The sequence below is a fragment of the Rhineura floridana genome, chromosome 5, assembly GCF_030035675.1.
Source record: "Rhineura floridana isolate rRhiFlo1 chromosome 5, rRhiFlo1.hap2, whole genome shotgun sequence".
Classification (NCBI taxonomy): Eukaryota; Metazoa; Chordata; class Lepidosauria; order Squamata; family Rhineuridae; genus Rhineura; species Rhineura floridana.
Genome location: NC_084484.1, coordinates 110,586,361 through 110,612,901, shown reverse-complemented (window position 1 = coordinate 110,612,901; position 26,541 = coordinate 110,586,361).

Sequence of the window (26,541 nt, the reverse complement as noted above, 5' to 3'; positions counted from 1 at the left end):
TACATACATCATAATAATAAAATCACAAACATATAAGACACAATGAAAACAAAATACAATTAAACAAAATATAAGATGATAAAAGGATTAGTATTACAAGATTAAAAAGATAAAAAGATTAAAATGATTAAAATGCCTGGGAGCATAAGAAGGTCTTTACCTGGCGCTGGAAAGATAATAATGTAGGCGCCAGGCGTACCTCTTCGGGGAGGCTATTCCACAACTCGGGGGCCACCACAGAAAAGGCCCCTTAATACCAACCCCTGCTCCCAGGTCACCACTGACTATTTCAAGGGAAGTTGCCACTCCTGGGACTTCTACTGGGGGGGTTACTAGGCCAAAGCGAACAAACGCCAAGGCTCAGGGTGGCATAAATAAGGGTCAGCAGCAAGGGTCTAATAATAATGTCCTTGCATTGATTTTAGCGAGGATTGAGGCTCTTGAAACCCCTCCTGATTCCACGCAGATAGCGAGCAATTGGCCAGTGGCTCCTGCACCAACAGCGGCAGTGGGTATTGGAAGTGAGGTGGCTACACCCCAGGCTGGCATGATATCATCTGTGACTGGGCCGCTAGTGGGAGCAGGTGAGTCTGCCAGGCCTGCTCAGGCTTCTGGGTTTACAAGTTTGGGGTGGCCTCCTCAGAATGTGTCTCAACCACCGCTCCAGGCTGCATGCGGCCAAATTTATCAGCTGTGTCTCCTGATGGGTCGGCTCCAACAGCTGTTTTGGCTGCAGAACAGCTGCAGCCAACCGTGACAACGAGTCCGGGTATTCTTTCTGACCCTTTAGGGTCGGTGGCAGTTAATGCTATTCCTTTTGAGAATACATCTGTCACCTTGGGTTTCCACCTACTCCCTTCGACAAAAGAAAAAATTTGGAGGGGGGAGTATGTGGATGTCTTTTCGCTCCTTTATCGAGAGCACCCCAAAAGGGACAAAGACAAGGAGGCGGAGGGTGACATAGACAGGCCCAGGCGCAGGAGAGTAGACCGCACTTGGGCCAATTGGCTGCCAGCGTACTTGATATACGCTGGAGTGCTGATGGAGAGGCAGCCTCAAAGGGGACTATCTCTCTTGAAGTACCTGGACATAATATACAGGTCGTATGTAGAATTCTCTCGGCTGGCATGGCTGTCTTATGAAGAGGCATTTCGTATGCGGGCGGCATGCGATGTGACCCTGCCATGGGACAAGAAGGAACCCGAGCTATGGCTGCAGTTCATGACTGCGGCCTGAGCCATGACTGGAGATAGGTGTGATAGTGGGCATCTTCTAAGCAGGCAGTCGACCGCCACCCTTCCCCGCATTAATGCGGGGCAAGGGGTTCAACAACGGCTGCTGTACTGGGAGTTCAATGCCCGGGGAGCCTGCGCATGCGAGTGCACGATTTGCGGAGCCGCACACCCTTCCACTGCCTGCAACAGATGCAGGCCATACCAGGGAGGTGGCAGGAACCAGCAATGGGGCAGAAAACAGCCCCCACCGGGTGCTAATCAAGGAAAAGAGCCCCTCCCCAATTAAGTTGCATGTTTTACAGGGCTTGTTAGCTGGTTATCCAGTGGCTGGATTTTCTTTTCAATGCCTGTTTTCTTTTCAATGGGTTTTTGTCGGGCTTCCGAATTCCCTACAACGGTCCTAGGGTTTCCTTCATGTCCCAAAATCTCAAATCTGTTATAGGCATGGAGGTAATAGTGCGAATGAAAATCAACAAAGAAGTGCAGGCTGGGCGGGTGCTTGGCCCGTTCCAATCACCCCCTCTCCCTAATCTTCGAGTATCCCCATTAGGGATTGTACCCAAGAAGGTGGCAGGGGAGTATAGGCTTATTCACCTCTTGTCCCACCTGCGTGGACAGTCAGTTAATGATTTCATTCCTCACAGTCTATGTAAAGTCCACTACACCTCCTTCGACGCTGCAGTGCGCATGGTTCGGGCATGTGGTCATGGAGCATTAATGGGTAAGTGTGACATTAAGTCCGCTTTCTGACTACTGCCCGTCCACCCAGCAGATTTTGATCTGCTGGGTTTTACTTTTGCCAACAAATTCTATGTGGACCGTGCTTTGCCTATGGGATGCTCGATCTCTTGCGCACTTTTTGAGCGCTTCAGTACTTTTTTAGAATGGGCAATCAAACATAAGACGGGTTTGGTTTCTGTTGTCCATTATCTGGATGATTTTCTATTTGCGGGTGGGGCTGGCACAGGCGAATGCCTACATTTAATGGCCCAGTTTCAGGACTTGACAGAGGAACTGGGGGTTCCTCTAGCCATGGAAAAGACAGAAGGGCCAGCATCAGTTTTGACTTTTTTAGGCATTGAAATTGATTCTGGGAAGCAATGCTGTAGGCTGCCTCAGAACAAGCTTCTAATCCTTCACGATAAGATAAAGGAAGTTACAGGTGTGAGGAAAGTTGTCCTCTCCACCCTCCAGGAGTTAGCAGGGCACCTTAATTTTGCGTGCAGTGTTGTTGCACCCGGCAGAGCATTTCTGAGGCGTGTATATGAAACCATGGTAGGGCTCTTACGACCCCGCCATCGGTTTTGGGTTACAGCGGCTTTACGCGCCGACCTGGCTGTGTGGTCCTCCTTTTTACAGGATTTCAATGGCATATCCTTTTGGAGGCAGGACCGACTCCTGGAGGCTGAGTTACAGGTCCATTCTGACGCGTCTGGGGGTTATGGCTTTGGGGTAGTCTTTGGGTCTTCCTGGTGTAAGGGACAATGGCCACAGACGTGGGTTCAAGATGGTTTAGACAAAGATCTGACCTTTTTGGAATTTTTCCCTATCGTAGTGGCAGTCTATTTATGGGCTGTGGAGTTGAGGAACTCCACAGTCCACTTCTGGTGTGATAACCTAGCTACAGTACATGTTATCAATTCCCTCACATCCAGGAATGCCAGGGTTATGGGTCTCGTCTGTTCTTTTGTTCTCCAGTGCCTGCGCTTTAATGTTCTTTTTCGGGCACGGCATGTTCCTGGCATTGACAATAGTGTTGCTGATGCTCTGTCACAAAACCAGATGGACTGTTTCCGTCAGCTGGCGCTGCTGGCCAGGGCTCAGCCGGAAGACGTGCCACCTGCGATATGGGAGATTGGAGAGCAGAGTCGGAGAGGGCCATAAGCCTTTCCATTGCCCACAGTACGCTCGCCAGTTACCAGAGAGCGGGTAGGGACATGCAGGACTTCTGGGCCTCCATAGGCTATGCACCGGAGTGGCCTATTCCGGTAAGTCACCTGCTTGAATTCCTGGTGGACGGCAGGAAACGGGGCCTGTCAGTCCGAACGCTGCAAGGTAAGCTGGCGGGGCTTTTCTTTTTAGCAAAGGCAGGTGGTTTTCTAGATCATACCGGGGACTTTAGGGTCCGCCGCATGTTGGCTGGGTGGGCTAAAGAACACCCTGCCGTACCCAATTCTCGTCGACCTAATCTCACTGGATATTATTCTAGGGATGGTTCATCAGTGGGAAACAGTCTGTTCTTCTAGTTATGAAGCCAAGCTATTCCAGGCAATGGCCTTTACGCTATTGTTTGGAGCCTTCAGGATAGGTGAGGTGGTGGCTGGCTCTAAACATGACACGTCTCGACGTGCCCTCCAGTTTTCAGATATCTCCACACGTCTCGACGTGCCCTCCAGTTTTCAGATATCTCCATAGAAGGAGGTGACGCTTGCATAATTTTGAGATGGTCTAAAACGGACCAAAAATGTAAGGGGAGACAGGTGCGCTTGGCCCCATCATCTGAGCCTCACCTCTGCCCAGTGCGGGCTCTAAATAATTTCCTAAGAGCCAGGGGATCAGCCAAAGGATATTTATTTACCCATGTAAATCTGGATCCTCTTTCTATTTACCAGTTTTGGGCATTAACAAAACTAGCATTGCATAGGATGGGTTATGATGCCTCACAATTCGGAACACATTCATTTAGAATTGGAGCTGCTTCTACGGCAGCAAGTTTTGGTTTTCCCCAGGCAACAGTACAGGCCATTGGGCGTTGGTCCTCTGATGCGTATAAGGGCTACATTCGCCCCTTCTAGAGGGCAGGGAATGTGGAAGCCTAATAATTTTCATTTGTTTTGGCAGGTTGCTGGACGGGGATGGAGCGGACGCAGATCCTTATATGCGGCCACAGCATGGTCTTCTGGGCAGCTCGGAAGGCAGTGAAGTCGAGCATGGGCTCGCAGTTGGGCCTCAGTAGATGGGCTGCAGTACAGTGGCTTGGCCGGTGAGGAATGCGTTGGGAGAGGCTCCTACCCGCTCTGTTCTGGCAAGGTTTGGTGCGGACAATTCCGCAAGTGCTGGTCATCCATCTGGGTGGTAATGACCTTGGCTTGATGAAGGGCAAGGCCCTCAGCATACAGGCATGTAAGGACATGCAAGCGATAAGGCAGCATTGGCCTTGGGTACATCTGATGTGGTCAGACCTGCTTCCACGCAAGGTATGGCGTGTTGTTTGGGACCCGGCGGGGATTGATCGAGCAAGGAAGAAGGTCAACCGGCAGATTCGGTTGGCTCTTCTCAGGCAAGGGGGGGTTAGTCATTCCGCACCCACAAATTCAGCAACAGAAGGGTGAACTGTACAGGGCAGATGGTGTTCACCTGTCAGACGCAGGTAATGACTTATTTTTGGGAGACCTGCAGAGATGTCTGCGAGAGGTGCTTCTCAGCAGTGGGGTAAAGGGGGACTAAATAGAGATTTGTCCCCCTTTTGTGGCGGGAAGGTGCGGGAAGGGAAATAGGTAAGGACAGCTAGGTGGCCCCCTTAGGCACCTTTAGAGGTGATTGGCAGTTCTGGAGGCCTGTCTCTCAGGGCTTTACGGCTCTAGAGCAGGATATGGGCTGCTTCTGTGGCCAACTTATCCTCATCTACCCAGGGGTTATACGGTACCGGGTGGGGATGATGTGGGAAGGCCCCCCTACTCACCTGCAAGGTGTGGTCGGGGTAAAGGGTAAGCAGATGGGCTTGCCCTTGGCCCAGCAGGGGCTGGTCGCCCGAGAGCTGTGTGGCAAGCTACTTGCTTATAGACAGTTCTCGCACCTAGGTTTCCCTCTGCAGGTCACTTTAAATTGGGGTTTTTGTTTACTGTAATTTAAATAAAGTGGCCCTTGTTCAACCCAAGCTGATGTCTCTGTGTTTTATTTCACCCCTCAACTGCAACTGAAACTTGTGACTCAGAGAATGGTAGGAATTCTATGAGGATAAGCAGAGATTGTTTGTGACAAAACGCTAGCTTTTATCTGACTTAATTTTTATTTTAATAAAACTTTCTTGTTGAATCTTCCTGAATTTGGTATCACCTAGTACCCAATAATACAGTTCTTTCTATTTGTAAAAACCTGTTTGTAAAATATTTGATCAAATAAAATCAACATCAGCACTCATGTTGATTTAAAATTGAACTAACTTTCATGAAATTGTGTGTTTACGAAGCGATATGCATATTTATAGTGCTCAATTATAGCTCTAAAATAAGATGAAAAGCAGATTCTCCTATGAAGAATAAATTCAAATGTTTTTAATGGTAAGAATGACTGTCCTTTTTGGTTTTCATGCTGTGTATGAGTATTGGCATACAATTTGACATTTGCAACCATGAATTTAATAGGGTTGAATTAGGTAATCACTTGCAAAATAATCCCTCCTTAACAGGGGTCAGTATGGTAAAAAAATGTGATGAGCAATATATTGTGATCACCTCAGATTCCTAACACATCTCAACAAGATGGAGGTACTGTCGTTGGGTGGTTTTTGTATCTGTGGTCTGGGGAGATGACCTGTTCTAGGTGGTGTCTCACTTCTGTTAAAGGAGCAGTTTCATAGCATGTATTTCTTGATTCTACACTGTCATTGGATACTCAAGTGGCATCAGTGCCAAGGAGTAACTATTTGCAGTTGTGACAGGCTTTCCAGCTGTGCCACAGTTATCCATTATCTGATAATATCTGTGCCTGTGTTGGAATTACTTTTTAATATTTTTAAAGCTTTTTTAAAGATGTTTTTAAATATGTTTTGTTTTAATATGTTTTAAGGATACTTTTGTTTTAACATATTTTAAAATTTGTTTTTATGATGTTTTATAGTGTTTTTAGTGCTTTTGTTTGCCACCCTGGGTTCCTACTGGGAGGAAAGGCGGGATATAAATAAAATCAATCAATAACAAAAAGCACAAATAAATAAATAAATAAAATTATGTTTAGACTTTATTAGGGGGCAGAGCTACCTGTAAAGGCAGTCTAGAAAATGCAACGAGTGTAAAACATTGGCAGCTCTCCCAATATCTGTCACCCTGTGCTGAGGATCCTAAATGTAGTCCACTGTGCAGTTATATGGGGAAGGGCAATCTCAGTTTTGTCAGTCCATTCCTTCTTCATTATATAATGTTAGTTGTTGTTTGAAGACACATGTTTTCAGTCAGGCCTTGAGAAAAAATTAAATTAATTATGGCTAATGCAGTTAGGGTGTGGTTTAGGGATGAGTGAGAAATTTGATTCAGTTTGCATTTAAAGCTGGATCTATCAAATTCACACTTTCCAAAATAATATGAGAACTGAAACACAGCCATCTGTCATAATTCATACTTATCCAAATTTGCGATGAGGTTCTCCAACCAAACAGTGTTTACAAAAATTCATATATTAAGGGGAAATATGTATAAAAATGGCATTCCCGCCTTGCATGGAGGGATGTTTGCTGTCACTCCCCAACACTTGGAAGAAGGCTCAGAATTGGTTCCCAATGGGTGGGCAGGGAGGGGGAAAATCACATGCGGGCCAATGGGCCTATCCAGCAGAGGGATGAGCAGGCTTAAAAGCCAGCTTCTCCCCCAAACTTGCCTCTCTTTTGCCTTGTGGCCTCAGGCGAGAGGATGCGTGTTGCAGCTCCGTGTTAGACAAATGCTGAAGCCTTTAGGGCTTCTAGAGCATTGCGGGCCTGCGGAGTGGCGGGGCTTGCATGTGCTCCGGCCTTTCATCTCTGGTGGCTCTCTCCTTACCTCAGCATTTGGGTCCTTGTGTTTTTGACCCATGGAGTGGCACAGGCCCATGGAGTGGTGCAGGCTTGCAGGTAGTTTGCCTCTGCTCAGTTCTCACCTCCCCTGCATCAGCAAGGGCCTTCCCTAACCTCACCGTCTGCTCCTGTGTTGGGCCTGAAGGTATTTTCTGGTGGCTGCGGCAGCGACCTAGTGAGGCCTGCTCCTGCCCCTGGACCTTCTTCTCTTCTCCCCTTCAAGTGGATGAATATTGGATAGGAGGGACGGGGTGGGGAAAGGCAGAAGTGGGGGTAGTGGGCGGGGGTCATTCTTTTATTATGCTCCCCCCTTCTCTTCTTGTCTGAATTGCTTAACTTTCCCTGTGGGCCTTCCCCCCCCCTGCATCTTTCCACCACCACCCAGTTCTGCTTTTGAGTAGTACTTATATTTCCTTGCAAACACTGCATTTTCTAAATTTATTATTCTTGTAGTTATTGTCTTTGCTTCTTCCCTATTATTATTGCTGTTATAATTACGTTTTCTGCTTGGACTTCTTTGGGCCTTAGTAGCCAATTTAGTGGCTTTTCAATGATTTCCTGTTAATGTAGAAGGGCATGGTTGCTACAATGTCTCCAAGAGCAGCCCTCCTGACATTGGGATCACTACAGCTTACCTAGAAAAGGCTTGGGTGGACAGAGCATGGTGAGCTCAGGGCTATGTGGATTCGCTGACCCATGAACCAATCTAGCATTCTTATAAGTACGTCCATGCAACCCCAACCTTGCTGTTGCCTTGCACCAGCCCCATTGAGGTAAACTGTACTGACTTTACTGACTTACCACTGAGGTCAACTGTACTACGGCCACTGTTAGCGGGGGGAAGGCTCCACGGTTCTGCCCTACCACACCAGCTTCTAATGCCTCCCTCTCTGGCTATATTTTAAAGACTATCATTTAAAGACTATATTTGTTTCACTATTAAGTTAGTAGTCATGCTTCCGAAGCCCATATGAACAGTAAATGACCAAAAAAGGATCAAGTTGCATGCTGCATGCCACATATTTTGGTTCAAAAATCAGCTTGTTCTTGCATTAGAAATGTTTCTACTAACTATGGATGCAGAGAATAAGAACTCATAGTGTAATGTTACAAAAAAACACTCAGAGTGCATTATTTTAAATTACTATAAATGAGGAGATTATGTGAAGAACTAATCAAGACTATTTTTCTATGATTGCATATGATGCTGAAAGCAGAGGCATTGAACAAACTTTTTTTCCCAGTAAGAGAAATGTAGAGTGCAATCCTATGCATGTTTATTTAGAGGCAAGTCCCATGGAAGCAGTGCATGAACAGAGATTAGGGAATAAGGAGGCTTGGCAAAGGGTAAATAAATAAGACTCCCCAAAGAAGATTAAAGCAAGCTAACTCTCTGCTTCTTTTTTATTTAACCTCCAAGGTATTCTTTTATTTGCTATGCATCTTACTCCCCCATTGTCCTTGAGCACCAGGAGAGGGAACAATAACATGGTTGCATCATAAGGGAATTAGGGAGCAGTTTAGCTGGTGTCTTTCCAGATTTGTTTTCTGGCCACTTCCTATTCTAAAATAGAGTTTTCCAGTGGTCACTTAATCTCATCAGTGTTTGCATCACATTTAACATTCAAGCATTTCAAGGTGAGCAGAACAGCAAAGGAACCCTGCTTAGATGTCAGAAAGAAACAGGAATAGCTGCTTTATTTCTAGCCTGCTTCCAATTATTATAGTCCTGTCTGTGTGATGCTCAGAACAACACATTTTGGATGGGGTAGAGTAAAAAGGACACTTAAAGGGGGGAGTTTGTTTCAGTTTAGTGGGAAGTGGCACAATGATGGGCGAAATGGTCAGCAGAGCAAAGATACCCATGTCCTCATGGATGGGGAGAAATTTGTTTCAGTTTACATCTAAAGGAGGACAGACCTATTTCATATTTTCTGAAACAACAGACAAACCAAAATAAAGCTGTTTTTCAAAATCTGTGCTTTCTGAATTTGGCAATGTAGTTCAACAGTTAAGTGATGTCTACAGAAATCCATACGCTAGGGTCAAGTGTGCATATAAATGCATGTATTCGTGAAAAGACTGGGCTTCTGTTTGAAAGAAGGACAGAATATAAATTTAATAAATAAAAATGGCATACAAAATGCCTTATATTAGGGTAAACCCTAAAATGCTGATAAATATCACTGAATTACAAAGAATATCAACAGAAAAAAACTCGCAAACAATTTTAAGATATCTATTTATTTATTAAGTATGACCCTGCCCCCCAAATAGATTATAAAGTATTGTTTTAAAAAGGGGGGGGATAAGGGAGAGGGAAGGCAGTGAGATGGAGAGCAGAGTTAGTAGCTTGTTATCATTGGCATATGGAAAAAGAAATCTCTCCCAATACTATTGTTTCCTCTGGCAATTAGTGAAATAGCAATGCTTATGTGTGGAAGATGCTGCATGTGAACAACATAAATGTCATTTGTAATTTTATGAAAATGAGTTTCTCTACTGAAATGCTTGAAGTTTCTTGCCTTAAAATAGAAAACTTTGACCTCGGTAGGAAGACTGCATGATTATGAGGATACTTATATGAAGCAACAGCAATTACTACAATTTGCATACCTAAATTAACATAATTGTTTTAAATACTAATGACTTAAAATCTCAAGCAGGTTTTGACCTATAATCATCATAACCATGGGTTATGAAAATAGACAACAATTCACATTTTCCCTGATGAGCTATCCTGCTTTAGTTAATTCAGGCTGAGCATTTAATTATTTTTAAGAGCTAAGCCACATGTTTTATCAAGGTTAGAAAAAGTAGAATATGTTTTAAAGTTTATACAAATTTCAGTTTCTGTGTATTTACCCTGACACACATTGCACCTGGAGTATACAATTAATTTTCTCTACACATAGTCCCATTGACTTACTTGCCTGTTAATGATTTGTAGATTACAGTGTGAATACTCCCTGTCCATTAATAAGCAAGCAGTGGTAGTCGAATGACACTGGCTATTGCTCTGCTTTTCTTTTATGAATAGATTATAAATTCGCTAATAAAAAAACCTCTTGTGGTTTAAGAATGTACCTGTAGCCAACAGATATTTCAATCAAATTTTAAAAAGCGGGGAAATGGGGCAGCTATAGTGAATGCACCAGGGGAACAGGAAACCTGACCTCATCTCTGAGATACTGTAGTGCCTTACAAATTTCTAAAAATGCAAACACAATTTGGATTGGTCTTTCACAGTCCAATCCACTTGCTGTGTAGCTTGGAAGAATTTGGTAACATGTGCCTCTGAGCATATGGTGAGCAGGCATGCTCAGTAAGACCCAACAGTCAATGTTCTAAAAGCTACACTAACAGCTGTTTGGCTTTGCTAATCAGGGGGCCCAGGGCCGGTTCTAAAGGGCGGCCAGGTGAGGCACTGGCCTGATGGCCGCTGGAGCTACAGGGGCCTCTCAGCTGCCCCTCTGCTCCCCTTCCATGATCCGCACCCCCCATATCCCCCCACCTACCTGTCTGCTGTCTTTTACCATTGCCCTTAACTAAGATGGTGGCTGCGGTTTCCCTAAGGTACTGAAGCCCCTGCCACCATCTTAGTTGATGGCAGAGATGTGCACGCGTAGCATGCACACGTGCCATCAACAAAGATGGTGGCAGAGGTGTCATCCCCTTAGGGAAACCGCGGCCACCACCTTCATTAAGGGCAATGGTAAAAGACAGCAGACAGGTAGGTGGGGCGGCATGGGGGGCCATGTGCACGAGCACATGCACACACACACGCCAGGGCCCAGGGCAAGCTGATGCCCAAGGGCCCCGGCATTCCTGGAGCCGGCCCTGAGGGGGCCACACCCATGCCAGAGATTTATTCCATTTTAAACAGTTATGGCTTCCCCCAAAGAATCCTGGGAAGTGTAGTTTGTGAAGGATGCTGAGAGGAGACTCCTATTCCACTGACAGAGCTCCAGTGGCCAGAGTGGTTTAACAGTCAGCCCTTCCTCCCAGGAAATTCTGGGAATTGGAGCTCTGTCAGGGGAATGGGGCATCTCCTAGCAATTCTCAACACCCTTCACAAATGACACTTCCTAGGATTCTCTGGGGGAAGCCATGACTATTTAAAGTGGAATAACTGGGGTGGACAGCTTCGGTTTAAATTTGGGTGGGAGACTACATGTGTCTGCTGTAGAACAAAAAGGTGAGGGAAACCCAGAAAAATAATGATACTGTTAGCAATGTTTTCCTTTTGGAAAGGAAAGGGGCTCTCCTCTGCCCAGTGCCCACCCACCCAATCTCCTTCCCTCCTTCTGCTCCACTTTCCTCCCTGCCCCTGCCCCAGGTCAGTTTCACCTATCCTAAGCATGATTACACAGAAGTAAATCCCACTGAACTTGATAAGCATGCAAATGATCAAACCTACCCTCCACTCCTCTTCCCTCCTATCCCCTCCCTCCTGCCTCTCCCCCTTCCTTCCTCCCCTCCCCTCCCCTCTCCCATCCTTCTCCTCCTCCTCTCCTTTCCCTTCTTCCTCCCCCTCTTCCCTTGTTTTAGATTTTGAACTCTGGATTATTGTTTTAGACTTTAAACTCTGGATTCCTGAGTGTTTTGTGTATCACCATGAATACTTAGAGGGTTGTTAAGGAAGCATTTCTGAGTTCAGGATTATAAATTCTGAAATATTTTCCTTTGAAATGAGATTATGGGAAGTAGCAGAGCTTGGAAAAGTTACTTTTTTGAACTACAGCTCCCATCAGCCCAGTCCAGTGGCCATGCTGGCTGGGGCTGATGGGAGTCGTAGTCCAAAAAAGTAACTTTTCCAAGCTCTGGGAAGTAGCAGAATGATGTGGGGGTATTTTCAATTTAACATGGTGGAATATGAAAAATCCATGCTGGCTATAGTATATAGCTACTCCTGTGGCTGTATAATAAATGTATTGCGAATTACATCCTTTTATACAGACTTGCAAGGTTAGGTGGCAGGGTCTGTACTACTGGTTTACTGGCTTTCAGCAATATACTGTATAACTGTTGTTGGATGACTGCTATAATAACTGCTCTGGCATAGAACTGGGCCCCTCTCAGGTGAGAGATGGGAGAGGAATATTCTGTTTGTGTGGGACATGAGCCCTTTAGTGCGTCAGAGACAGGGAGAGTATCCAATATGTGTATGCTTGGTAATGACATTGCTGAGTGTGGGTGGTTGATGTATGAGTGGTTGCTTTATATGTTTGAGGTAGTGAATGATGGTAGTGGTTGTATGGAATGGGTGGTGATTGGTTGTATGAGTATGTGTTATGTTGGTTATTCTTTATATTATGCTGCTTTGTAATGGTCCCAGGCTATGGTGCGAAGGCACATAAGGCAAGCTCCCTGCTGAAGCTAAGCAGGGTCAGGTGTGGTCAGTGCCTGGATGGGAGGCCGCCTGGCAACCATATATAAGTTGCCTTGGGTTTCATGAAAAGGAAGGCAGGGTATAAATGTAATAAATGCTGTCTGACTTTTATATTGTGTTTATGGATATGGATATTCTGCTTCCTGACTCCTAGCAGAGCAGAGCAGAGGAAGCTGTCTCAGTTGATCTACAGGTGAGGACATATAAGCAAGCCATCTTTCAGAGAGCGAGCGAACAGAGTGAGCAGACAGGCAGAGCAAACAGGAGTTTGACAGGGGAGATCAAGGGGGAGGTCCATAAAAAACCCCAAACAAATTACTCTTTCTCCTTGTATAGCGCACTGCATACTAGTGGGACTCTCAGGTTTACCCTGAGGTAGGACAGGACAAAGCACAGGTTACTCCAAAACAAGTAGTTAGAAAGAAACAAAGGTAGAAGAGAGTATGAACGGGAAGGATTCTCCAGTGGTTGTGACCTGCAAGGTGTGTGCCATGTTTGTTTTCTTGCCTGAGAACAACATGGTGTACACCTGCAACAAGTGCAAGCTCGTGGCACTGTTGGAAGAAAAGGTGAGAAGCCTGGAACGGCGGGTGGCCACACTGAGGACTATAAGAGAAGATGAAGAGTTCTTAGACAGAACGCTGGAACAACAAGAGCAAAGAGATGTGGATGTGGAGGAGCAACAGCATGTGGTAGCAGAAGAGGAGCCTGCTTTGGAGAGGAATAATGAAGTGGAGGAAACTCCGTGGGAAAGAATGACAGGAGCAGAAGAGCTAGAAGACAACCTTCACCAGTGGAGGTATGGAACCGCTTTCAACCACTCGAGGAGGAGACTGGAGGACAGACTGTGGTGGAAGATTACAGGAGACCCCGTGTGACAACGAGCAAGAGTCTGAAGCTCAATCAAGCAGGGACAATGAAACCATGCCCCACAACAAGAAGAGAAGAGTACTAGTAGTGGGAGACTCCCTACCGCCTGGGATCGAAATCCAAGTATGCCGAGAAAATCCGTGGACTCGCCAGGTATGCTGTCTACCAGGAGGATGGATTAGAGATGTGACGGAAAGGTTGCCATCACTCATCAAACCCACTGACAGGTATCCCTTTCTCCTCATCCATGTGGGAACAAATAACACTGCCAAATGGAGCTGTGAAGAAATCACATCAGACTTTGAAGCTCTGGGAAGGAAACTCAAGGACTTTGGGGCCCACATAGTTTTTTCATCCATCCTTCCAGTACTTAGAAGACGAATAGAAAGGGAAAGAAAAATACTCTGTGTGAATGAATGGCTATGAAGGTGGTGCAGACATGAGAGATCTGGATTCTGGGACCATGGGCTATGGTCCCTGGAAGATGGACTGCTGGCAAGTGATGGGTTGCATCTCACAAGGACTGGGAAGAATGTGTTTGGCCACAGCATGGAGAAGTTCATCAGGAGGGCTTTAAACTGAATCCTAAAGGGGAAGGAGATGTAAACTTGGTGGTAACGACTGATCAAGGCTTATGCACAGTAGTGGGAACAAAGAGCTTGGCTCTAATAGGGCCCAGTAACAGCCCTCAGAAAAATGTAGTAAGGAAGCCAAGCCATAAATCATATGGTCTTTGATGTCTGTATACTAATGCGCAGAGCATGGGAATCAAGCAGGACGAACTTGAACTCTTAATACAGGAGGGCAATTACGACTTGATAGGTATAACTGATACTTGGTGGGATGACTTCCATGACTGGAGCACAGCAATTGAAGGATATAACTTGTTCAAGAAGAACAGAAGGAATAAAAAGGGAGGTGGAGTTGCACTATATGTTAAATATATATATATATATATATATATCCTGCACAGAAATACAGGAAGATGAGCTTGGTAGCTCCACCGAGAGTATCTGGATTAAAATGAATGGGGCAAGTAATAAAAGGAATGTGGTGCTTGGAGTCTACTACCGACCACCCAATCAAGGAGAAGATGAGAATGTAACTTTTGAAAAGCAAATTGCCAATGTTTTGAGGAGGCATGATGTAGTAGTAATGGGGGATTTCAATTATCCCAATATCTGTTGGGAGACAAATTCTGCCAAACATGCCCCCTCCAAGAAATTTCTGACGTGTTGGAGATAACTTCCTCCTACAGAAAGTGGAGGAAGCAACCAGAGGATCAGCTATCCTGGACTTGATTCTAACCAATAGAGATGATTTGGTGGATGAAGTGGCAGTTACGGGAACTCAGGGGGGAAAGTGACCACTGTGATGTTCCTATATTAATGTATATATGGTAAGTGTTGGTTGTTTAGAAGATATATGGTAAGTAGTGAAAGAAGAGGGGGAGTGAATGGGCAGTAGAATGCTAGATGATTGGCTGAGTGTTTAAAATGGCTGAACGTATAAAAGGAAGAGTGAGAGTGGAATCAGGGGGGAGAAGAGAACTGAGTGGGTTGCTTGGTGGGGTTTAGAGAGTTGTTTGCCAGGAGAGAGTGGAGAAGGAGGGAGGTGGAGTTCGGATTAGTATTGAGTAAAACCATATGCTTATGTGCTTTAAGAAGAAATCTTGTTAATCGTGTTAGCTTTGTTATCTTTAATAAATACTTAATTTGGTTTACCAAAGGCCTGATCCTTGGCTGGGGATGTACAGACCAGAAGGGAGGGTGAGGTAAATAACCAAGGCTGAAGAACTGTAACAAATGGTGGCAGTGGGGAAGGGAAGAATAACACCACAAGAAGTCTGAGTAAATAAAAGGGATTGGAACAGCTTAAGCACGCAGTCACAGAGGTAACCTAATTGAGGGAGACTCAGGCAGAGTCTCTAGGAATACGGGTTATAGGACGTGACTGGTGGTGCTGCCTAGCAGGGGGATCTGTTGAGGTCTGTGCTAGAGCGGGGAGAGAAACCATAAGAGAGAGCGGTCCGGACTGGTGGAGTCCCTGGTGGTGCCTAGAGACAGGCAGTAACCACGAGCAGGTAGGAACCTGACAGGGAGAGCCAGGGAAGGGTGCCTCACAACCACACCTTACTTGAATTCTTGATTTTAACAGAAGCAAAAGCTGAGAGTAGCCATACGCGCATCCTGGACTGATTTTGCCCCCACATCCACCAAAGAAGACTCATGAGACAAACGAGTGAACGAACACGAGGACAAGAGTTAGGAAGGCTGAATGGTATTAAATAGTATCGCTTCCCTCCCCCCCACTGAGGCATGACATGGCCTCATCCTACTCCCTCACCCAATCAGGAGTAGACCTCCCGAGCCTTCTCCACCCATATGGGTGAAGGCAAACACCCCCCACTCTAAGGTGGGAACGCCATTAATAAACTGAGAACAATTGGAAGTACGGTTTCATGGCAAGCTACCCTAATGAGAAAAGGAGTCGAAGATGAGTGGGAGTTTCTCAAAAAGGAAATTCTAAAAGCACAATGGCAAGCAATTCCAACAAAGGAAAAAGGGGGGAAACAGCAGAAGAAGCCAATGTGGCTTCACAAAAAGCTTAGAGGTGACCTGAAAACAAAAAAGGACACATACAGGAAGTGGAAAGAAGGCCAGGCCACAAAGGAAGAGTACAGGCAGGTATCATGGAATTGCAGGGATGGTGTCAGGAAGGCTAAAGCTGAGAATGAGCTGAAGTTAGCGAGGGATGCTAAAAGCAACAAAAAAGTTTTCTTCAGGTATGTCCATAGTAAAAGACAGAGAAAAGAAATGGTGGCACAGCTACTCAGTGAGGAAGGCAAAATGATAACAGATGACAAAGAAAAGGCAGAAGTGCTCAATTCCTACTTTGACTCAGTCTTATCCCAAAAAAGGGTCTATGACCCTTCCGGGAAACATGACGTAGAAGGGTCAGGATTGGACCTTGAGATGGATAAACAAATGGTTAAGGAATACCTAACCACTTTGAATGAGTTCAAATTGGCAGGGCCCAATAAACTGCATCCTAGAGTATTGAAGGAACTGGCTGAGGAATTCTCAGAACCGCTCTCTATTATCTTTGCGAAATCACGGAGGACCGGTGAAGTGCCGCATGATTGGAGGAGAGCTAATATTGTCCCTATCTTCAAAAAGGGCAAGAAAGAGGAACCGGGGAACGACAGACCAGTCAGTCTAACATCAAACTTTGGAAAAATTCTGGAGCAGATTATAAAGCAGTCAATCTGTAAGCACCTTGAAAGCAATGCAGTGATTACTAGGAGCCAACATGGATTTAAGAAGAAGAAATCCTGCCAAACTAATCTCATCTCATTTTTGATAGGGTAACCTCCTTTGTAGACTGTGGGAATGCTGTGGACATAATATATCTCGACTTCAGCAAGGCTTTTGACAAAGTGCCCCATGATATTCTGATTAGCAAACTAGCTAAATGTGGGCTGGATGAAACAACTATTAGATGGATCCACAGTTGGCTCCAGAATCATACTCAAAGAGTGCTTATCAATGGCTCCTTCTCAAACTGGGCAGACGTAATGAGTGGGGTACCACAGGGCTTGGTCCTGGACCAGTGCTCTTCAACATTTTTATTAACGACTTGGATGAGGAGGTACAAAGCATGCTTATCAAATTTGCAGATGATACAAAGTTGGAGGGCATAGCTAATACCGTGGAAGACAGAAACAAAATTCAAAGGGACCTTGATAGGCTGGAGCATTGGGCTGAAAACAACAGAATGAAATTCAATAGGGATAAATGCAAAGTTCTACACTTAGGAAAAAGAAACCAAATGCACAGTTGTAAGATGGGGGATACTTGGGTCAGCAGTATGACGTGGGAAGGATCTTGGAATTGTCGTTGATCACAAGCTGAATATGAGCCAACAGTGTGATGTGGCTGCAAAAAAGGTAAATGCTATATTAAGCTGCATTCACAGAAGTATAGTTTCCAAATCATTTGAGGTATTAGTTCCCCTCTATTCAGCACTGGTTAGGCCTCATCTTGAATACTGCATCCAGTTCTGGTCTCCACACTTCAAGAAGGATGCAGACAAACTGGAACAGGTTCAGAGGAGGGCAACAAAGATGATCAGGGGACTGAAAACAAAGCCCTATAAGGAGAGACCGAAAGAACTGGGCATGTTTAGCCCGGAGAAGAGAAGATTGAAGGGAGATATGATAGCACTCTTCAAGTACATGAAAGGTTGTCACATAGAGGAGGGCTGGGATCTCTTCTGGATCGTCCCAGAGCGCAGGACACAGAATAATGGGCTCAAGTTGCAGGTAGCCAGATTTTGACTGGACATCAGGAAAAACTTCCTAACTGTTAGAGCCATACGACAATGGAACCAATTACCTAGAGAGGTAGTGGGCTCTCTGACACTGGAGGCATTCAAGAGGCAGCTGGACAGCCATCTGTCGGGAATGCTTTGATTTGGATTCCTGCATTGAGCAGGGGGTTGATGCCTTATAAGCCCCTTCCAACTCTAGTATTCTATGATTCTATGATATTGTTCGGGTATTTTGCTTTGTAAATTAATTCCATATGGTTTTCATTGTACCTTGTGTATTCCATTGTAAACCACTTCGAGATCTTTCAGATAGTCTGCAGTCTATAAATGGAATAATAATAATAATAATAATAATAATAATAATAATAATAATAATAATAATAATAAATTGTATCATAACAATCCCCTAATGTTCAAGTTGGTTAATTGTCTAGCAGTGCAATCCTACACCTAGAAGTAAGTCCATTAAGCCTCATAGATTATAAATGGGGAGCAATTTGGCTTGGTTCACATTTTCATGCGAACCTACATAATTTGCAGTTCCTGAAACAATATGTGCTCCAAAATGCACCTCTCAAAGGATAATGAAAAATGATCATTTGTGTTGTAATAGTATTCACATCATGGTTTCCTTAAAAATTCATGAAGGAAGCATGCTTTCAGAAGCCAACTATTATCCATGGTATATTATTATTTTGTTATTAAAGAAACTATTCAAGAGAAATGCCTTTGCTTTCAGAATGAATAGTATAGATATAAATGTTTTGACTGATCCTCAGGCCAAAGGGATCATATTCCTTGAACTGTAGTCCCCAGGTGAACATCTCCTACTTTTGAGACTGAGGGGACTTTGAAAACTAAGTTGTGATATAGCATGGGGTGGGGGACTCTGCTGTTTTATCGAAAGTACATAATGCCTTAGATATATATAGAGGCATATCTAAAGTAGCTCTTTGGATCCCAGCAATAGCTAGTATAATGAGGAAGACTACCATACTGGTTTATGCCAATATACATCTATCCTACTATTAATCAGCTGACCTAGGACCCTTCCTTGAGCTGACAGACACCAAGTTGATTCCTAATGTGTCAGAACAGAAGCTTATTATTATGAATATTGCAGAAAAAGCTGTGTAAGCCAAGAGGAAACACAACACAACCAATGAAAAGCACTTTTGTTTCAGTTTAAAGCCAAGCTGCACTCCACCGACACGCACACACAAGCATGCACACACACACACACACACACACACAAATAGCTGATGATCTCAGCATTTCTCTGTTATACTGAAGGTATTCTCTGCATTAGAATAGACAGAAGAATTGAACCTCCTGAGAATGTTGGAACTGCAGAACTGAATATTTCTTAGACGGCAGCTCTGCCAGATGAATTGGAGGTAGCTTTCTTCTTAAGCAAAAGGAGCTTGTAGTCAAAGCCAATTTTGTACTTTATTGATTTGGCTCTTCTAATCCCCCGGCTGTTTTCTTATCTGGATATGGACAGACCCCTAATGCAAAACGTATTCAGACAACTGCAAATTAAAACAAAGAGGAGAAGCAGGCCAGACGTATGTATTAGCTTTGTAACTCCCATTGTACAAGAACAGCTTTGTGCTGCAGCAGTTAAAGTGGCATAAAATATTTAGCAAATGCCCTGTTTTATATTGCTATCCATTAACTTGTCTAGCTCTAACAATGGTACAGAGTTATGCTGCCCTTATGTTTTTAGGAAGAATTGTTACAGAAGCCCTATTAGGTGTTTTAAGTCCCATGATTACAATTATGGTGAAGAGGATGGCGAAGCCACATCTGCTGCCCTTACCCTCCTCACATCCCATTTTCCCATGGAAAAAATGGAAAAATGCAATACCTATTTTTGTTAGCACCCTTCACAGATGTGAAGTCATTTTTTTTTACTTTAGGATAGGGTTACTAGATCTCTGGTTTTCGCCTGAGGACTCTGGTTTTTTGGGGTCCTCTCCGGGTCTCTGGGTGAGTTTCCTTAATTTCTGGACCCTTGGCTTTCTTTTTTTTCTTTTTTAAAAAAATTAAGTTTCTAGGTGGTCTGGTTCAAAAGATATAACCCAAAATATCAGCCACCCCCCCTGCAACTTCTGTTAGTACCAGATGCTCTAATCCCTGCCCTTTCAGGTTTTTAGCCAATAAATGAAGTCAGGGTTGTGATTGACAAGATTTGTTGACCCCACAGGCAATACCTAAACCCACATTTTCCTTTTCCTGGTTGTCTTAAGCAGCATAAAGAGTACTTTCTCTGTACAGGAATGGGACTTGTTTGTGCGTAAACATGCATAGGATTGCACTATAAATATCTTTACAGGTTGTATACATAATAAACATCTTTGACATTCATGCTGATATAAATATTTCTTCATAGTATGTCTTGATAAGTATCTGATTTCACACTATGGTTGTAAATATTATTTACAAATGATTATTTCCTCTACATTTTATGTGTGCCCTTCTTCCTTGGGGTGGTCATGGCCCCTGTTGCTTTCACTCTTAGGGGCAGATTAGGCTGAAAGATGGTGTGTAGCCCATGGCCACACATTAAACTTTATAGCTTATTTCCATTTTAAAATTTAATTAAAATGATTTATATGCAGGCAAAGTTTATGCAGATCCACATAATACATTTAAATCACATCCAACTTGCATTTAAAGCACATGGTTTCCCACAAAGAATCCTGGGAAGTGTAGTTTCCCCTCACAGTTATAATTCCCAAACTACAAACTACAGTTTCCCTTAACAAACTACAGTTCCCATGTTTCTGTGCTGGGATTCATGTGCTTCAAATGTATGTTGAATGTGCTTTCAATGCTTGGTGTACCCTAGTATGTTATATATTCAATAATGAATTGAAAGAACAATGTTAAAATATACTTTTTTAAAACTGGGCTATAGCTGAGTGGTAGGGCACAGGCTTTGTATGCAAAGGTCTAAAATTCAATCTCTGGAAGAGACTATTGCCTGGAATCCTGGAGAACCAATGCTAGTCCATGTCATCATTATGAGCCATATGGTGTCAAATAGCCTGACTCAGTTTAAGGCAGATTCCTTTGTGACTAAAATAAGAAAGAGACCTAAGGGCCACAGTGGCTCCAAAACGTATTTATGTATTTTATTTTCAACATTTATATACCATTTTATTGTAAAAAACCTCAAAGCAGTTTATAGAAGGAATTAAAATAATAAAATTATTGGCAAAACAGTTAAAAACAGGTATTTTAAAACATTCAAAATAATAAAACCAACAGATAAAAACCGATAAAAAACATAATAGCTTCTACCTGCCTGAGTAGGCTTGCCTAAACAAAATTTTAGCAGGTTCCAAAATTACAATGAAACACCTGCTAATGTAAACAGGCAGGGAGTTCCAAAGTGTAGGTACTACCACACTAAAGGATCAATTTCTTACAAGAGCAGAATAAGTACTATGTGGAACCTGTAATGTGGAAAGCACACCTTGAACTTGGCCTGGTAGCAATTAATGCAGATTTCAGAGCAGAGATATTATGTGCTGATAGGGTCTCACTCATGTCAGCAATTGTGCCACAGTATTCTGCACTAACTGCAGCACCAGGTCAGGTTGTGCTGCATGGGGATTTCTGTGACCTTGGCTGACTAACTGCCAGGTTTTTTTAGTTTTGGTTAGGAACCCTGACTGGTTGTGGGATGCTGCATTTTCTGTCTTTCTCATAGGAATCTTGTTGTGATTGGTATGGTATTTCATTTAGGAAATCATCACTGTCTTTTACTTTTCTTTTTCTATTTGCATTTCATTTACCTCTGACCTTACTTCCTTACATCCATAGAAGCAACAACAGTGGTTCCATGCACTCTGCTCAACCTTCTTAAACCCACTGATGATGCACCTTGTTATTTGTATGATGAGGTGTGCCTGGTGCCAACACTGTTATCTTTTCGGCGCCAGGTCAAGACTTTCCTCTTCTCCCAGGCATTTTAGTATTTTAGCATATCTTTTTTAATTGTTTTTTAAAAATGTGTTTTTAAATTTGTATATTTGTTTTTAATGTTTTTAGTTGTTGTAAACTACCCAGAGATCTTTGGTGATAGGGCGGTATATAAATGTTTAATAATAATAATAATAATAGAATTCACGTACTGGGAAGTGTGCCTTCAACTGCTGTTGTTCCTTATCTGCTGTCTGTGAAGGTAGATCAAACCATGTGTGTTTTCTCTCTGTCAATTATTACTCACTGGAATTGAATTGGGTGTCAATGTGAGTTTATAGCAGCCCACAGAGTAGGTAGGAAAGAGTGGAGAATCTTCTTAACTTTTACTCATTTCTCAAACCTCTCTCTGCAGTGAAGGGTCAAGTCTGTAAAGAAATTTGGCACAGACACAGTAAAAGGCAGGCAGGGCATTCCAGTAAGGGGGCTGCCAACCCATATATGACATGGATATTGTTGCAGAGGATCCCTAGTCAAACCTTACCAACAGCACAATTCTAACAATATCTACTCAGAAGTAAGTCCTGTTGAGTTCTATGGGGTTAGTTCCTTAGTAGGTGTGTTTAGAATTGTATCCTTCAAGGGCACCCATCTTTATTCCTGAGTGCTCCCATCTCACATCTCCACAACACTAGGCTTTCTTGCTACGATGGCCTTCTGGTGACTGGCCTGGCCTGAGGGCACGTAAACCTTTCTTGCCAGAAGTAAGTAGGCTAGATTAAATGTTCCTTACCCAGGCTCACTAAGCAGGTGAGAAGGAATGATCCCGTCACTTCAGCTGGACCTGAAAACACTGTCATTTAGCTAAGATTTCTATCTTGAGTTGTAATCAGAGACATTTTTTTCAAGCAACTGTGGTTGATGCTTAATCTATCATGCTTAATGACATCACTAGGGCCCACCCCTGTGACATCATTAGGGAGCACCCCATGACATTCCTAGGGCACACCCCCATGACATCACTAGGGCCTGCCACTGAAATCTCAGGGTTTGGGATGCTTCTGACATGGCAACCGTACTTTAGGAACATGAAATCTAATATGTATAACTTGGTTTGCCCATAAAATTGTGTTTGGTATATTAAAAGTACAGTTTATTCAGACAATAATTACAAGTTGAATTTACTTTTGTTTTTTTTAAAAAATGTTGCAGTTTAAGCTTCAAGCTGCTGAACTGTAAGGAAAGAAGCATCTCTTTAGTTTGTCCAGCGTATGAGTGTTATAAAAATATAGATTATTGATTGATAGAAAGAATGGATTTTAGTTTCCTGCCTGCTTTAAGAAGAGACGCTCAGTTCTCAGTTTTGTTCATTGTTTAAAAGCAACCTTGTATAGTAAGCACAAAGCAGTCAGTAAGAAGAACACAGTATAATTCAGGGAGTAAGGGAGTGTTCCTTATCTTTACTGTGATGTGAAGCACAGTGGAACTGAGTAGAACTCCCTCCCACCTTTGGAATGTCCATGTATTGCCAACTGCTTGAAACTCAGAGTGTATAACTGCCTGTAAGAATCATGAATGCTTCAGACCTCACAGACTGACACGAGTCTACTGTGAGCTCTCCGCTTTGCAAACGTATAGTTAATAAAAGGCCTTGGTTGGCAATTCTGAGTCTCCGTTGTTTGATATTGGACCTCAACCAGCGGGAACGAACCTTAATTCTGGTGTAACAGTTCTGGCGAGCTTAGCAGCCAGGAGTCCTCTGGTTAACCTTGCGGGTGTTAGGGCCGCGCCGGAGAGCTGAGGGTTAGAGTGCTCCAGGCCACTTTTGGCCTGACCCCAGGGCTGCCGGATGGAGAGCTAACACCACGTGAGTATTAATTGAGGGCTCCCATTAAAGACTCAGATGAACCAACGCCTCTCATCTGGACGCGGATTGCCCCTCACAACGGACTTTGGTAAGCATTACCAACGTGTGGGAGAGGGAGGTAAGGGAAAGGCCACTGCCCAGGGATCCTGTGGGACATGGAATCCCCATCTGACCCGGTGCGTGTGTGTGATTGAAACACAAAAGTGCTTGCGAAGTGAGTGTGGAGTCTGGATTCACGTTTCCACCTACCGCGAGGGAAGCGGCTGGAGAAAGACGAAGCGAGAAAAGTGGTGTGTGCTTGCTGGGTCAGGGTTGTGAAGCAACCAGGTGAAAACCCCGAGAATTGGTGTGGGAACATCCAACAGGGGGACCCCTTTAGGTTTAGTGTTGCAACATAAGAACCGGTTCATGGGAAGATACGGGGAAGGTATGGTGTCTGACAAAGGAATGAGACTGTGTTGTGAAAAGTTATGGCCAAGCTGGGGCATAGCCTGGCCTAAAGAAGTAAGGCCACAATGTAGATTGAGTATAAATGCAAACACGAGTGTAAAATTTTAAAGTGATATGAGTATCCAAATCAGGAGGTCGGAAGCCCAATAAGCCCTGTCCTACCCTCCCTGTTGAGGAGGACCCTTTATTGGATACTCTCCAAATTCACCCCTCGTCATATAATAATCCATCAGCCTCTTTTAAGCACCTAGTCCTCAAGCATACATTCCTCAATTATTGTAGCCAATCCCTCAGTATTCCCACCTGCAGTCTTGTTGGAATATAGAAGATTAATACAACAGGCAAGTGAACAGACATTGGCCAGTCAGCAGAGACTATGCGCCATACAAGAAGAAATAAATAGGGCATGGTCCCAATTTAATCAGAACTTCAGAGAAGAGAGTGAAAATAGACCCCAGGGTCCGTTAACCAGGTCTTGTGCTCAACAGCAAGGACAGGAAGAAATTCCAGATGTTTTGGAATGCCCTATGAGAGAAGTGGCAGACTCTGCTTACCACTTCTGATATATTTAATTGGAAGAATCAGAACCCCACCCTGAAGGAGGACTCTGTAAAATGACTGCTTTATTAAAATCTATTTTCTTGAGTTATAATTCAACTTGGGAACATATAGACTTTATTGCAAACCCTGTTGGGACCAGAAGAAAAGCCACGGTATTGTCAGGCAAGAAGACAAGCAGGCCAACAAGGGGGTTGCCTGTAGTCCAAACACTCCCTGACAATGTGAGATTGACTGGTAGCTACAATGTTTATTGAGCAAGCGGCCCCAGATGTTAGAAAGAAAAGAAAAGAAAGAGAGAGAAACGTTGGAAGAAAAGGAAGGTGTGTGGGATGAAGACAGAAGAGGCTGGCAGAAGAATGGAAGTTAGAAAATAAGGATTTTTGGAGGAGCAAAAGAGGAATTTAAAGATTCCGATTGATAGGGTTCAGGCTCGCCCTGGGGAAGTCAAGAACCAACTATTCCCATTGAAGTAAAGGGGCAAAAATATAATGCTCTTGTGGACACTGGAGCTATATATTTTGTTTTACTGGGGGCCCAGCCTGACTTGATTAGCCCCCATTGTATTCAAATTGAAGGAATTAGAGGAGTGAAGCAAAAGTTACATTTACTTGGCCCCAATTGACTATGGTGGGAGAGGATGTTCTTGAACATAAATTCCTTGTATCCCCTTAGTGCCCAGTAGTATTACTAGGGCAAGATATTCTCACCAAGTTGCAAGCTGAAATAAGCTTTGAAAAGGACAAAATGAAAGTATGCATTCCCAAGTGCTATACCTCCACGTACCAGATGTTACTCAGTAGCCCAGCTGGGAATAATAACAAAGATCAGTTAGTATTGCCAGAGGGTATTTCTTTGCAAGTATGGGCAGCACAAGGGAATCCAGATCGAGCCAAATATGCTGAACCAGTAAAAGGTGAAGCTAAAGCATGGAAGTTCGCCCCAAGTTATCTGACAATACCCACTGAAGAAGGAGGTCAGAAAGGGACTGCAGCTTCTGATACAGCAGCTCCTGCGGGATGGGTAGCTAAAACAAACCACATCTCCCTTTAACACATTAATCATGAGAGTCCCCAAGCCAAAGAACTCTGGAGAAATAAGAGTTTTTGAGATTAATAGGCTTGTGTTAAATAGTGGATTCCCAAGTATGGAATGAAGGCTAAACACTCTGAATCCTTAACACAAAGCAAGGCTTAAAGGACTGAAAGTGGAGAGGCGATATGGAAAAGCATAAAGAGAATTAAAAATTGGCCCTATAGATTATACAATATTATTGAAATATGTGGCCTACCTGCTTGGGAGCAGAGCAGCCACAGCCTGCATAGTGAAAAGGCAAAACACTGAACCAAAGCTGTAGTTGCCAGGGCAATTGTTTGGCAGATCAAGTTTCAGAGAAAACAACCTTGGGAAAATCAAGGAGCCACAGAGGGAGGGCAGATTTTCACTCCCTGTTTTTGTTAAGGAATGTGCACAAAGCTGCGCATTTGGGAGGAAGAGATTTGATGATTTATTACATCATTGCACCAGAACTGTACCTGGAAACTTGATGGGTTTTTTTATCCTTTCTAACGCATCCAAATGGACTTTGCTGAATTTTCCCAGGATTATAGGATGGCGTTATTTGTTAAGTTATTGTGAACCAATTAACCTGATGGGTGAAAGCTTTTTCTTGTCCCATGCAACAGTGCAGACTGTGACGAAAATTTTATTAAAGAAAATCATATCATGCTTTTTGTTATCTGAATGCATTGAATCAGATCAAGGCCCTCACTTTGTTTCAAAGGTAGTACAGCATGTAGCAGCCTTTTTGGGAATACAATGGAAGCCACAATCACCTGGTCAAGATCGATGCTTAACAAGAACAACAAAATAGAGTTTAAGATCTGTAGAGAAACTAGAATTTGTTGTAGCCTCCTGAGGAGAGACTAAATTGACACCTTATGAGTTGGTATATGGCAGACCACCTGAGTTGGGAATAGCTAAGAGACAAAGCATGTCTTTTGTAGTGAGGGAAGCACAATTACGAGAATATGTAATTGCCCTGCAGTTTTTTACATGATCTCCACAGGTATTCTAGGAAATTCCAGAGATTGTCATTGGAGGGACCTATCCATTCCTGAAACCTGGAGACGGGGTCAGG